Below are 15000 nucleotides of genomic sequence, written 5' to 3' on the forward strand. Positions count from 1 at the left end.
CCCATCGGGGGCAAACACAACTTCCCATCGGGGGCAAACCTGAAAGTTACCTCCACTTGTGTGTCTCCATATGGAACCACTGATGGAAGCTAAGACACCAACAAATGTGACTAAATTTGACTGAGGGACTGCCATTGGATTTCTTTGAATTTCCGTTTTTTCATGTCATGAAAGCAGGGAATCATAGCTTCAAATTGACATATTGGTTGTTGAGTTTGACCCACCAGTTTTGGAGATATGGCTTATAGAGTAATGTCTTGCAGAAAACAGTGAGTTGAGAAAACAGGTTTGAAAGGTTTACTTCTGTGGTCTAACATTACACCTAGCTACATGTTTAAGCATTTATTTCATATTTACATGTCGATTTCAGCTTTCAGACACTTATTTCAGACATGCTCTAGTATGTGAAGAGTCTGCCTGTGCTATTAACTCATTTTGGAGAAAAGAAAAAAAAAGGCTCCTCTGGTGAAAAGATGTAATTTGCGCGATGGCAGGCTCTCAGTCAAATCTGGTCACAAATGTGTCAGTATCAGGATGAATATTGGGTGCTCTGTGTGAAGGGTGTAATGTGGTGGGGTGTACACTATACTAAAGAAAGTTTAACTACTCTAGCAAACTTTGTAAAGCCAGCGTTGGGTGAAATTGCAACCATACATTTCAGTCATGACTTGTATCCACACCGACAAATAGCAAGATCAAAGTGGAAATTGTCCTTGGTTTTTTTTTTTTTTTTTTTTGGCTTTCGCCTTTATTTTATATTTTTTATGGAGGGACAGACAGTAGGCTGACAGGAAATGGGGGAGAGAGATGGGGGGATGACATGCAGTAAAGGCCGTCGGGATCGGGAGTCGAACCCGCGGCACACTGCCAGACTGGATTACCAGCCAAGGTGCCTGGACCACTGAGCCATGGCCCAGGCCTGTCCTTGGTTTTTGACAAGCTCACAGAGCGTTGCCATATATGGACACAATTCCAGGGGGCGCGGTCAACAGATATATACACCAGTAAGACGCCCTGAGGGCGAGAAGCGACCTCGTGTGCACGCATCCGCCTGGTTGGTGCCTTGCATGGTTTCGGCCGCCATTGGTGTATGAATGTGTGTGTGAATGGGTGAATGTAATGCACAATCTATGTAAAGCGCCTTGGATAAAGGCACTATATAAATGCACCATTTACCATTTTATTTACCATTCATGGAGCTCTATGGGTGGCAGCGGGGGCAGTGTCTTGAGTGTACAGGGTTTGATGAGGTGATTTTTGTGTACTTTTGTGTACTTAGAACAGGTTTCTTTTAGTGCGTTGCCTTTTAGGGCGGCGGTGGCTCAGGGGTAGAGTGCCTGGATGGGAACCGCAAGGTTGCCAGTTCGAACCCGGGCTCCCCCAGAGTCACTGCCGAAGTGTCCTTGAGCAAGACACTGACTGAACCCCTAATTGCTCCCGATGTGCTAGTTGGTGCCTTGCATGGTTTCCGCTGCCATCGGTGTATGAATGTGTGTGTGAATGGGTGAATGTAATGCACAATCTATGTGAAGCGCCTTGGATAAAGGCGCTATACAGTTGGAGGCCATCGATATTGTCCTTTTCTTTTTGCTGAGGTTTGTGTGATCTGCGCAAAAGGACAGTTAACCCATTTTGGGCGGGAACCCCTTTTGGTGTTTTAAACATGTTATAATTTAGCTATTGAAAAATAGCAGATCTACAAGCTCATAGCGCGCCACCGAGTGGCGCGCTACGAGCTTGTAGGTCTGCTATTTTTGTTGAGGTCAGGCCTAAATGGGTCAAATGATAGGGGACAATATCGGTGGCACCCAACTGTATAAATGCACCATTTACCATTTAGTATGTGCAACTAAGCCATGTGTTGTAATGCAACGTGTGTAAGCCTCTCTGTGCTCAGTGCTAGATGCTGATTGGAGGGTAAAGTGACACCACACGTGACCTCATGGGTCGCCTCGCTGTCAATCAGCCAGCCTGCATCAAATCCTGGGAGCAGCTTCACTCCAGGCCTTTTTTCTGCCATTATTCACCTGCATGTGAGCTGAACCTTTTTAGGCATGCGTGTCATGTTAGACTGCATTTGGTTGAGTGAAGGACAAGGGGAGCCGGCGGAAGGGCTGCACTGCTTTCAATCCCTTTTTCCTTCTGTCAGGGAGATTATGTTTGTCATTTCTGGTTTTCGGTTCGGTGTAGATTAGTTCATATATTTATTTTTTATTTTTTTCAGGCAGTGTGCCATTTAGGTTTGTTTTGGGCCACCCTGAAGTATGCCACTTCCTTTCTCTTGTCCTGTTTAGTTCCTGTAAACCTCGTCAGGGCGACTGTAGCCTCGGAAACCCAGACGTTTTTATTTCCAGGGAGGAAAAAAAAGTCTGGGTCCGAGTCCACTTCAATTCGGCATAGAGTAGTCAGTGCAACTCTCACTCTCTGCTGATTTCTGATCGTCGGCACCTTTGTTAAATTGACACACACGTACACACACACACACACACACACACACTCCTCTCTCTCTCTGTCGCTCTAAGTAATTAGTCTCATGTCGCGCAGCTGCCCATAGTTGCTCGGGAGCTGCCTATGCCATAAAAAGTTCCAGGCTAGGGCGACTGTGGCTCAGGAGGTAGAGCAAGTCGTCCGATGAAGTCTGGGTCGGCGGTTCGAATCCCGGCTCCTCCTGTCCACATGTCAAAGTGTCCTTGGGTAAGACACTGAACCCTACATTGCCTCCAATGAGTTGGTCGGTGTGAGCTCGCCACCATTGGTGTGTGAATGTGGGAAGTGAGGACGCTGGCGTCGACTGTTCACCGCTTCACCTCCCAATGTATGAATGAATGAACCATGGTAAAGTGCTTTGAGCACTTGGAAAAGCGCTATAAAAATGCAATTCATTATTATGAAAATGCAATGCACTATAACCTAGCTAGCATATTATTATTATTGTTTATGTTTTATCTGTGTGTCTGGTCCTTTTGATATGGGTTACTATAGGGAATAACAATGGGTGTGGTTTCCTGGCACCACTGTAAAATCTGCAATTTTTTTTGAGGGCCACTAGCCCCTCCTATATTCAGCTATTAGTGCAGATATTTTGTCCTACACAAACATTAAATTCCCATTGACAATGAATGGAGAATTTTACATCATTGTGTCTGAGCAAATAGACATGTTACGTCATGATGATGTACGATGATAAGAGCGCCCCTCACTTCAGACGGGTGTGATTTTTCCATTTACAAAAAAAGATGTATATGCCTACAGAATCAAGCCATCCAGGAATCATATGACCATAATACCGTTGATATTGTGAAAAGGCTAAACAAAGCATATTTATTAAGTGTAGTAGCCTATATAATGTTTTAAAAGAAATTCACAGAATCAAGTATGTCTGTCTGTCCCCCCACCTCCATCCTCCCTCTCTCTCTCTCTCTGACTCTTAAACACAAATTTATTTACTTTTCGGGTCTGCCTAGCACAGGGGGGGGGGGGGGGGCCTTTATTGACATTGCAAATTGACTGACTATTGACCAAAAGCCAATGTCACTGCAGTAATTGTACACATTGTCTCTGCATGCTCCTGGCTTCATTCTGCTCCAAGTGCACTTAGTCTAGTTGTCTACACTGGTGGTTTCTTGGGGAAAATGACCTCCAGAGACTACTTCTACCCACAATCCAGAACTATACGGCCAACTGTTGACAAGCCTTAAGTGTCTGGAATACTATAGCTTGACCTTTGTTTTGATGGGTCTTTGCAGCCCCTGACCTCCAACTGCTCACAAATCAATGTGTTCATCGTCTTTGGAGGACTCAGTCTTTTCATGCGCTTGGCACGCTGTACACAAAACAAATAACTATGCATGCCTGTTGTTGTCTCAGCGGCCAAGACCTATAGGCTTTGTTTATTTTCCCGTGAAAACATTTGTAGGGACAGAGAAGCTTATTATTCCGCTGGTCTCCATGTGAACCCGTGAATGGGACGGGGGGCCCAAGAGAGACTGTCCCATATCTGGAGCTTCAATTACTGCCACAACCATGCTGTGTGTTCTGTGAAAATGTCCTTGAGAATAAAAGGAAAAATAATACAGAAGCCATACTATTATATTATCCAAGTTAACCACTTAAACCCTAGGCACTTTGTCATAATGACAAATACATAAAATAGCCAATATATATATAAGCTCAGATATCTGTAAGCTTGTAGATCTGCTATTTTCTATGTAATGGTTTCAACCTAGGGCTGCCAGGTTGAACGTGGTAAATGCACTCCATAGAGTGCAAGCAAATTAAAGGGGAATTTCTCCCTAAACCTTTTTTTACAAAAGTAAGTTGATAATTATGTATATTGACCAAAAAGAAATATTAAAAAACAAATAAAGATAGGGGAGCTGGGGCTGCAGCTGGAGATGAAGCTGGGGCTGGAGGGGTCTAACGCTAGAACTCCTATTCAATCAGCGCAGTTGGTTTTTGTTTTTTGTTCACATCTGTTCTAGATGATGTGACAGCAACACTCCATGCATTGTTGACACAGCACTCTTCCTGGTCTACGTGAGCTGGTGTTAGACCCCCCCCCCAGCAGCAGCCCCAGCTCCAGCCCCAGCTCCCCTATATCTTTATTTCTTTTTTAATGTTTTTATTTGGTCAATATACATAATCAACTTACTTTTGTAAAAAAAGGTTTAGGGAGAAATTCCCTTTTAAGTCGATCCCAGAATGTGAGCACATTTCATGACATGGTCAGCGAAAATTAAGGCCTGGCCCTACCTGGACCTTAACTGGGCTAGCTGGCCCGAGGCACCGCCTGGCCTTACTATTAGCACACATGTTATGCCCTGCCCAGCCCGAAAACGCCAAAAAGAAGAAAAGAATCACACCTGTGTGAAGTAAGTGGTGCAACTCCGTGTGGGGGTGGGGGCACACCCGAAATCACCATATATACAGTTAATATGTGCGTGTGTGTTTGGTTACGCACAGGTGGTGAAAAACAACCATGCTGTTTTCGTGCTCAGACGCACCCAGCCAGCCAGCCACCCACACACAAGGTTCAAGGTTGTGCTTTATTGTTACATCTTGTGTACAGGTACATAAGAGTAAAACTTATTTTTGTTTGGCTTCCTTCAGACAATGCAGCAGCAAAAGTCACTTAAGGAAGTGGTTGCACCACTTAAAAAGGTCCATATATGGGCATTCCCAGACCTGTTGTTTCAGCGCGACCTCTGCCTTTAGGGCGTCTTACTGGTGTATCTGATTGCATCTTTGAATATGCACTTATATACATTTGATAGAACCTACTGCTGAGTACAATTTGACTTAATTAAAATATTATATGAGAGTGCACGGCACATTATTGTTTAATGTACTGAGCCTCCTGTCTCCTCTCTTTTGTCAGGCTGGACTTGCAAGTGCAATAATTGTGTTGCCACGGTTATTTAAATGAAGTTCTCTGTTGGTTAGATTGGAATTACAGGATTAATCCATTGAGACCTGGAACGCATCCATGTCACGTTAGCGTTTAACCACATTAACCATTAACCCATTTTGGGGCGGGAACCCCTTTTGGTGTTTTAAACATTGTTATAATTTAGCTATTGAAAAATAGCAGATCTACAAGCTCATAGCGCGCCACCGAGTGGCGCGCTATGAACTTGTAGGTCTGCTATTTTTGAAAAATCGTTAAAATGTGCCTCAAATCTTTCCGAAAATTGTCATGATTTAGAAAACTTTTTTTTTTAAATGTCGACGTCAGGCCTGAATGGGTTAATAGACAGCAGCATAGCTGCGCTCATTAAAGCCATTTACATCTTTTTTGTATTTGTTCTGGATATAATGTAATATTCACGTGTTCAATTGTAAATTGTGAATGTATGCGTATGCAGAAAACATGAGGCGTGATGACCCAATTATGCCAGCAGCATAATAAATACAGTATTTCTCATCCGAATAGCTCTTAGGCAATGTTAGTATTTGCTTAGTGTATGAAACGTTTCAAAACACATTCAACATACTGTACTGTACATCCAGTGAATGGATTACAAATGCATGCAAATGTAGAAATGTACAAAGCATCAGGATTCATCACCGGTCCACGTGTCTGATGAGAAAGTGACTCAGCTTTGTTTTTTAATGGAAAATTATTTCAAGTAAATAAATCATAGGAGACAAAATATGACATTTGAAAATTAGCTTTGGGATAACTGGCCACGAAGAACAAAGCTGCATTAACATAAATCACTTACTGTTAATGTAATGCGATTAACTACTACAATTACCTCTTTGCACACAGTATAGTAAGGCTACACACGCACGCACGCAGGCAGGCACACACAAAGCCTTTGTCTAAACGGAAATACCGCTCAAGAAAAGCAATGCTGCACCTGAGGATATTTTGGAACGAGGAAACTGCAGTTATCAGAAACTGCAGTTCTTCATGTTAAAATACAGCTAAGCAAAGCAAAGCAAAGTTACTATATTTACCCAATACCCAGGGTAACTGGACAAAGCATCAGATACTTGTTTACAGCCAGGCCCTGCTCATAGAACATTTCATGGTAGTGGTGCAATGCCTTGCTCAAGGGCACTTCAGCGGTGGTAATTTTAACGTGCCGGTCCGGGGATACGAACTGGCGACCTTCCGGTATCAATACGGCTCCGCAAACCGTTCGGCCACCGCTGCCACACCATGCCGTGTTGATTTCGTCGACTAATACTATGACATAAATGTTCGTCGACTACCTATTTTCACTGACGAAAACTAAATGGAAACTAAATGAAAGCTAAGATATGATGACTAAATCTAAGACTAAATATATTGACAATTTCGCAAATAAAATAATAATAAAACCTAGACTAACATGTTATGAAGGACTAACATGTTATGTGGCAGCGGTGGCCGAACGGATAGCGGAGCGGTCTTGATACCGGAAGGTCGCCAGTTCGAATCAGCGGTCCGACACGTTAAAATTACCACCGCTGAAGTGCCCTTGAACAAGGCATTGAACCACTACGATGAAATGTGTTCTATGAGCAGGGCCTGGCTGGAAACAAGTTCTTGAGCTTAGCCCAGATACCCTGGGTAAATATAGTAATCATTTCATTTCATTTCATTTCATTTCAACTAGTCACTTATTGATTAGTCCCTTCCTAACATTTTAGTGGACAAGAGATCCAGTCTAAGTCCATTTGCATTTGGTTTGCAACTATGCATTGCACTATTCAAGAGACTCTTTGTCCTTGTTTACAGTTGTATGTTTCAAGAAGAGGACAGATCTATTCTCCCCTTAAGTTGAACTAAACCATGTATGCTGTGTACAGATTGATATATCCAAATCATAGCTCACTATAGGGCAGGGGTCTTCAACTGATTTTGACCCAGGGACCACCATCCCGACTAAGCGCAACCTGGGGACCACCACTATTGTGTCTGGTGGTGGTTCCCTCTAAGACCCACCCGATACAATAGTGGTGGGGGGGCTCATGCACAATTCCATGGGTTATTCTTCTTCCTTGTTACTCACTAATCACAGGTCACATTCATGATCTATAGTTGTTTTCACTTTTCAAAGGCACCGAGTCCTCTCTCAAAATATTATCCACAAGAAAGTAAACTTCAGTGTGTGTGTGTGTGCTTTTGAGAGAGAGAGAGAGAGAGAGAGAGAGAGAGAGAGAGAGAGAGAGAGAGAGAGAGAGAGAGAGAGAGAGAGAGAGAGAGAGAGAGAGGGAGAGGGAGAGAGAGAGAGAGAGAGAGAGAGAGAGAGAGAGAGAGAGAGAGAGAGAGAGAGAGAGAGAGAGAGAGAGAGAGAGAGATCTATCTATCTATCTATGTCTGAGACATTCTTTGTCACCATGCCAGTCATGAACCAATACAGCCACCCTGTCAACAAACCTCAGCAATCACAACACACTAGCCGCAATTTGCAACTCTAGATTTGTTTGTAATGGGATGAATCTAGAGTTGCAATACCCTCCATTGACTCCCCACTCATCATTTTGCGTTTGCGATCTGCTTGTCTTAAACGACGTTAAACTCACCAACATTGCAGCTGTAGTCCAAGCTTGAATTATTCTCTTTCAATCTGCAAAGCTTGTTTTTCATAAAAATCCCCCGTAGACATGTTATGAGCTACTTTCTGTCAAGAAATTCTGTGCAAGTGATTCTTTTTCTAAGTGCTGGAGTTTGGAAGCGCTCGTCGTAAGTCACTGAACGTCCCTGCATGCATCTGATTCGCATTTGCACATAATGCAGGAGGCAGCAGCGCGACCCCTTAATACAAACGAGCGCTTCCAAACTCCAACATTTCTTCTTCTTGACAGAAAGTAGCTCATAACATGTCTACGGGGGATTTTTATGAAAAACAAGCTTTGCAGATTGAAAGAGAATAATTCAAGCTTGGACTACAGCTGCAATGTTGGTGAGTTTAACGTCGTTTAAGACAAGCAGATCGCAAACGCAAAATGATGAGTGGGGAGTCAATGGAGGGTATTGCAACTCTAGATTCATCCCATTATAAAAAAATCTAGAGTTGCAAATTGCGGCTAACAACACACATAACCTACTGTTTATCAGTCTTATTGGAAATCAACATTCACTCATAGGATTATTGAAGTTATCAACAGCCACATGACATTACACTGTTCCCTGTTATAACTAACATACCTTTCAACGGCAGATACAACACAACATACAAACTGTAGAGTCACATCAGCATTCAGTTCCAGAGCCAGAAACAGTTCCAGAACAGGTTTCATTACCACCCAGTCATTGGGTCCCAAAATGACAGCATATACAACACCAGCTTAAATCACACTAGTATACACACAGCATATACAACACCAGCTTAAATCACACTAGTATACACACAGCATATACAACACCAGCTTAAATCACACTAGTATACACACAGCATATACAACAGCAGCTTAAATCACACTAGTATACACACAGCATATACAACACCAGCTTAAATCACACTAGTATACACACAGCATATACAACAGCAGCTTAAATCACACTAGTATACACACAGCATATACAACACCAGCTTAAATCACACTAGTATACACACAGTATATACAACACCAGCTTAAATCACACTAGTATACACACAGTATATACAACAGCAGCTTAAATCACACTAGTGTACACACAGTATATACAACACCAGCTTAAATCACACTAGTATACACACAGTATATACAACACCAGCTTAAATCACACTAGTATACACACAGCATATACAACAGCAGCTTAAATCACACTATATACACACAGCATATACAACACCAGCTTAAATCACACTAGTATACACACAGCATATACAACACCAGCTTAAATCACACTAGTATACACACAGCATATACAACACCAGCTTAAATCACACTAGTATACACACAGCATATACAACACCAGCTTAAATCACACTAGTATACACACAGCATATACAACACCAGCTTAAATCACACTAGTATACACACAGCATATACAACACCAGCTTAAATCACACTATATACACACAGCATATACAACACCAGCTTAAATCACACTAGTATACACACAGCATATACAACACCAGCTTAAATCACACTAGTATACACACAGCATATACAACACCAGCTTAAATCACACTAGTATACACACAGCATATACAACACCAGCTTAAATCACACTAGTATACACACAGCATATACACACCAGCTTAAATCACACTAGTATACACACAGCATATACAACACCAGCTTAAATCACACTAGTATACACACAGCATATACAACACCAGCTTAAATCACACTAGTATACACACAGCATATACAACACCATCTTAAATCACACTATATACACACAGCATATACAACACCAGCTTAAATCACACTAGTATACACACAGCATATACAACACCAGCTTAAATCACACTAGTATACACACAGCATATACAACACCAGCAGCAGCAGAAAATAAGCTTTTTATTTTTTACTATACCTTGAGCTGTCTTCTACTTGACTTCATCAGGCTCTCTCTCTCTCACGTTGAGCCCTCCAGCGGTGTCTCCATAAAGTCATCCCCATGCTCCATACATATGGCTGGCTGGCCAGTTCTTATCTCCCAGTATCAACATTTGGCATCGACCAGCCTCATTCTCCTGGCTGCCATCTTCTCACTCAGCCTTGGATGTTGGTGTAGTGCAGTGGGGTCAGGGATTTAGGGCAGGCTATCTAGGGTCCAGCATTCTCTTAGCACAGGTATAGCTACTAGCTAACTCACCTGCACAAAACAATTAAGCAAGCAGTTTGTTATGAAGATGAATTATTTAACTTCTCTTTCAAACTGTCACACACTTAATTGTGACTGAGCAGTTTTCACTTCCTAACATCAAAAACTACTCTACTCTACTTCCATGAGGTGTGAAGTTACATTTATAAGTTCTTTATTTTACTGCCAAACATGTCCTGGCCGTCTGTTTGCAGCGTGTGTGTGTGTGTGTGTGTGGGGAGGGGGAGGGGGCGTGGCTACCGGAGGATTTGAAGCCTGCTCAGTGCTCAGGGAGTGTCTGCCAATTAATTCACTGGAGTGTCTACTTTCTAGAGCAGTGGTTTTCAACCCTTTTCATGTCATGGTCCATTAGCCTATTTATTCTGCATTTAAATCCCACGGACCACCGGCACCATTTGATTTTGATTTGATTTGAACATTAGCCTCAACTTGTCTTCAGAATATTTTGGTACCAGGTCCACAGGATTGATTGATTGATTGATTGGAATTTGTATTTCACCGTATGCAGAATGGGTAGGCCTACACATCAAATGAAAGCACAAGTCAATACAAAAACTGTTGATGAAGACCAGATAAAGGCAGCACAAAGACAATTAGCAGGCAAACGTTGATCAAAATAACAATTATTCTAGATTCTCTAATTGTGTAGACTTCTTGTAAAGTATAAGTAATGCAGATGTTTAACAATTACAGGTCCATTTGGTTTAATTTTAAGAGTTAAAGATCTATAAGGGTCCATTTGGTTACCAACTCTCCATCATGATTAACAGGCATGACAGGTAGGCTACGGTAGAATAGAAAAATATGAATCTTTTATTATTTGGTACAAATAATGAATTTTCGTAAAACTATGCTTTATTATTACAAATTAATTTGTAACCGGGCCCAGTTACGGCCCAGTTACGGCCATGAGGCCTTCATTTTCAAGCCTGTTGAGAACTCTAATGTCCACCGATCTAATATCCACCCGTCTCGCCTCGTTTCACGGGGGCGATCAGGCGTTTGCAGTTCGGGCACCCACGCTGTGGAATGCCCTACCTGAGGAGCTGAGGTCTGCAAAATCAGTGTCACTCATTCAAATCACTTCTACAAACATATCTCTATATGGCCTGGTCCGTGGCTCAGCGGTCCAGGCACCTTGGCTGGTAATCCAGCCTGGCAGTGTGCCGCGGGTTCGACTCCCGATCCCGACGGCCCTCACTGCATGTCACTCCCCCATCTCTCTCCCCCATTTCCTGTCAGCCTACTGTCTGTCCCTCTATATAAAAATATATATATAAATAAAGGCGAAAGCTGAAAAAAACATATCTCTATCTTAAAGCGTTTTCTTAGCGGCTCATGCCCTTGTCTTAAGGTTGTTTTTCTTCTGTTACTTTTGTTTTGCTTACCCTTTGATTTCCTAATGTTGATTTATGTATGTTGTTTTAACTTGTATTGTTATTTGCTGCTCCTGTAAAGCACTTAATTTGTAACTGTGTTTGGAAAAGTGCTTTATAAATAAATGCATTATCATTATCATTAATGTACTTACATACAATGGCATGCCCAAAAATAGGGACAACATGCGTTGAAAGTGGTTAATTTTAAAACACATATACTCTGTGGTCAATGGTGTGTGTCCTACTATATATGTGCTGTTCTATTATTTTTGCCAAGCAACACTACAACATTGCTGAGAGAGGCTCGATCCAACACTGTCCACACAGCTCTGTCTGACTATAGGGAGATTAGCTGGATTTTGGGGCTTTATCCACCCAACCCCCACAACATGCCACCCCCTTCATTCTTCCTATTAAAATGTGGGGGTATGTTGGGTTTCCATTACAGGAATTATAGGCTACCCATTACTCTCCGTGACAACTATGCATTGAGAGCATGCACCCTGATTTAACATTGTCCTAATTCCCCTCAGAATTATTGCAATAAAACATTCATCATAATAATTAACCATTTTGACATATAATTTAGGGTAATTGATTTGAGGGGGAGGGGGTGGAGGCGTATGTAACATGGAGCTCAAGGAGTCACTATAGCAATTCTGCTAATAGTCGGCAATCAGCTTTGATGAGTTTTAACATGTCTTAAAACTAACCGGGAAGACACACGTGCGTTACCGCATGCGCGTGCATGCGCACGCACACACACACGGACACACATACACAAACACACACACACACACACACACACACACACACACACACACACACACACACACGCACGTGTGCGCACAGGTCATCGTTTGCATGGGTCAGCTGTCCATTAAACGACAATGACAGCGATCCATCTTGATAATGGCTGGTGCCAATAAGGATAGCCAAGGGCACCTATATTCTTCTGTATGCCAATGGGATGTCAGACTCTACTTTGAAATACACTTCATAGACTGTCAGACTGTGCTATATAAGCCGTCTGAAATAGCAGAAATCGAGTTTTTTAAAGTAGGCTTTTCTCCTTACTGCCACTCAATGTGCTGCCAGGCCTCTAGCCCTCACATTTTTTATTCTGTTGTTATTTGTTCTCCGTGTTTGGCCAAAAGCTTTATATGAATATACAAATAAAAGCTTAAGTCAAATAGCAATACCACAAGCTTGCCATGTAATATGTAAACGTCTTGTATGCAAATGGCGGCCGCACATCGCCATATGCCCGTGTCACTGTGACCACTGTGAAGTGGAAAAGTACTCGGATGTTTTACTTACGTATAAGTAAAAGTATCAATACTGCAATATAGAACTACTCCGTTACAAGTAAAACTCCGGGATTCAACATTTATTTGAGTAAAAGTACAAATGTATCGGCATCAAAATGTACTTAAAGGTACCAAAAGTACAAAGTATACTCATTATGCCGAATGTCCCATTTCAAGTTTTCAAATGTATCAAAGTTTTCTAATCCGTTTTTTTTACACTGCAAAAGACAATCATTGGTGTGAGCTGGCTCTGAAATTCCGGCAGTAGCTAGCTAGCTATTCATTTCTGATTAGGATGTCTTCTCAATTCAAATCTGATGAATTTAAAAAGAAAACAGAACATAACACTTTTTTATTTATTTTACATTGACAACTTGTGCTGCATCATTAGTGTCAACATTATACATACATTAACCAATTTAGGCCTGACGTCGAAATTTAAAAAAATTCTTCTAAATCCTGACAGTTTTCTGAGTTTCTAGGCCTACATATCACTCAATATTTCATGTCAAGGACTCCAAAAATTACATGTAATTGCCCGCCGACCCCCATCTCAAAATATGTTGTTCCAGGGGCAACCCCAGAAGCAAAGATTTGAGTTAAAATCGGTCGCTCTGAAAGAATATTCCAAGGTTTGTGCCACATTTTTTTCAAAAATAGCAGACCTACAAGCTCATAGCGCGGCACTCGGTGCTGCGCTATGAGCTTGTAGATCTGCTATTTTTCAATAGTTAAAGTTTTAAATAATGCTTAGAACACCAAAAGGGGTTCCCGCCCAGAATGAGTTAATGTGCCACCCACCCAAATGACATGTAATGCAGTTAATGATGTGCAACCCTCTGATCTCTCCCTTTGCAACAGCATTAATCCATTACGACCTGAGACCAGATTCTACAAAATGTCGGTTTTCTGAAAAACCCATATGTTTCTATATCAGTATAGTTCTCAAACTAGGCCTATTTCATGTCAAGGAATCCCAGAATGATATGTATTTGGTCGCCGACCCCCATCTGAAAATGTGTAGTTCCAGCCAGGGACTCCCCAGAAGCAAAGATATATGAGTTAAAAACGTTGCGCCACATTTTTGCGAATTTCTTCCCACAAAAATAGCAGATCTACAAGCTTGTAGCGCGGCACTCGGTGCCACGCTATGAGCTTGTAGATCTGCTATTTTTCCAACAGCTAAGGTTTAAAATAATGGTGGTTAAACGCTATAAAAGGCGACATGCCGACACATGCGTTCCCGTCCTTGATGGCTTAAGCACAGGGCCCTGTCAAAAATGGATGTGCATCTCCCCGCGCAGGAAGTTAAATGTTTTATCGCTCATGCTAATAAAGTGTGGAAACACTCATTTTGTCTCGTCTACTACAACTCATCAATTAGACGGGCTTCCAGAATAATTTGTCATGCTCTGCCGAAGTGTATACGGGTGATAAATATAAGTGTATACGGGTGATAAATATACGCGTGTCTATGTAGCAGAAGAAGTGATTGCCAAAGAGTGCAAAAATACATTCCTATTAGGAGAGTTGGCCTTAGTTTCCGAGGCTAAGAGTTGGCAGACTTGAAAAACCTTTCATAACATAAGTTGGTGTTACTTCAGTATAGACTTCAGTTATATTATATATAGTGGCATTTAGGATTAAACTAATTGAATTAGCCTGCCATGTTGTATTCAAACGAAATATTTTCACTGACCATGACATAAATGTACTGTATATGTGTGCGTGTGCGCGCGTGCGTGCGTGTGTGTGTATGATAATATCTTTAAAGATAATGATATAGACCTACCCTCAGTTTATGAATATGCATAGGACATGAGCCAATGAAAACACTGAATATTCTCATTCAGCCCTTCTTAAGTGAATAGTCCTATAGGGCACAGTAAAATATAGGCTACAATGCCGTTCACACTGCATTTGCAAGTGACCAGATCACATCTGTCACAGATCGGTTTAAATTTGTTTAAATAAGTCAAACTCTGAACACAAAAAGTCACATGGAAATCCAGTTTAGATCAGGTTTACTGCGTGCGTTCAGACTGAGACAGATCTCCTG

This window comes from Electrona antarctica (assembly GCF_951216825.1).
Source record: "Electrona antarctica genome assembly, chromosome: 4".
Classification (NCBI taxonomy): Eukaryota; Metazoa; Chordata; class Actinopteri; order Myctophiformes; family Myctophidae; genus Electrona; species Electrona antarctica.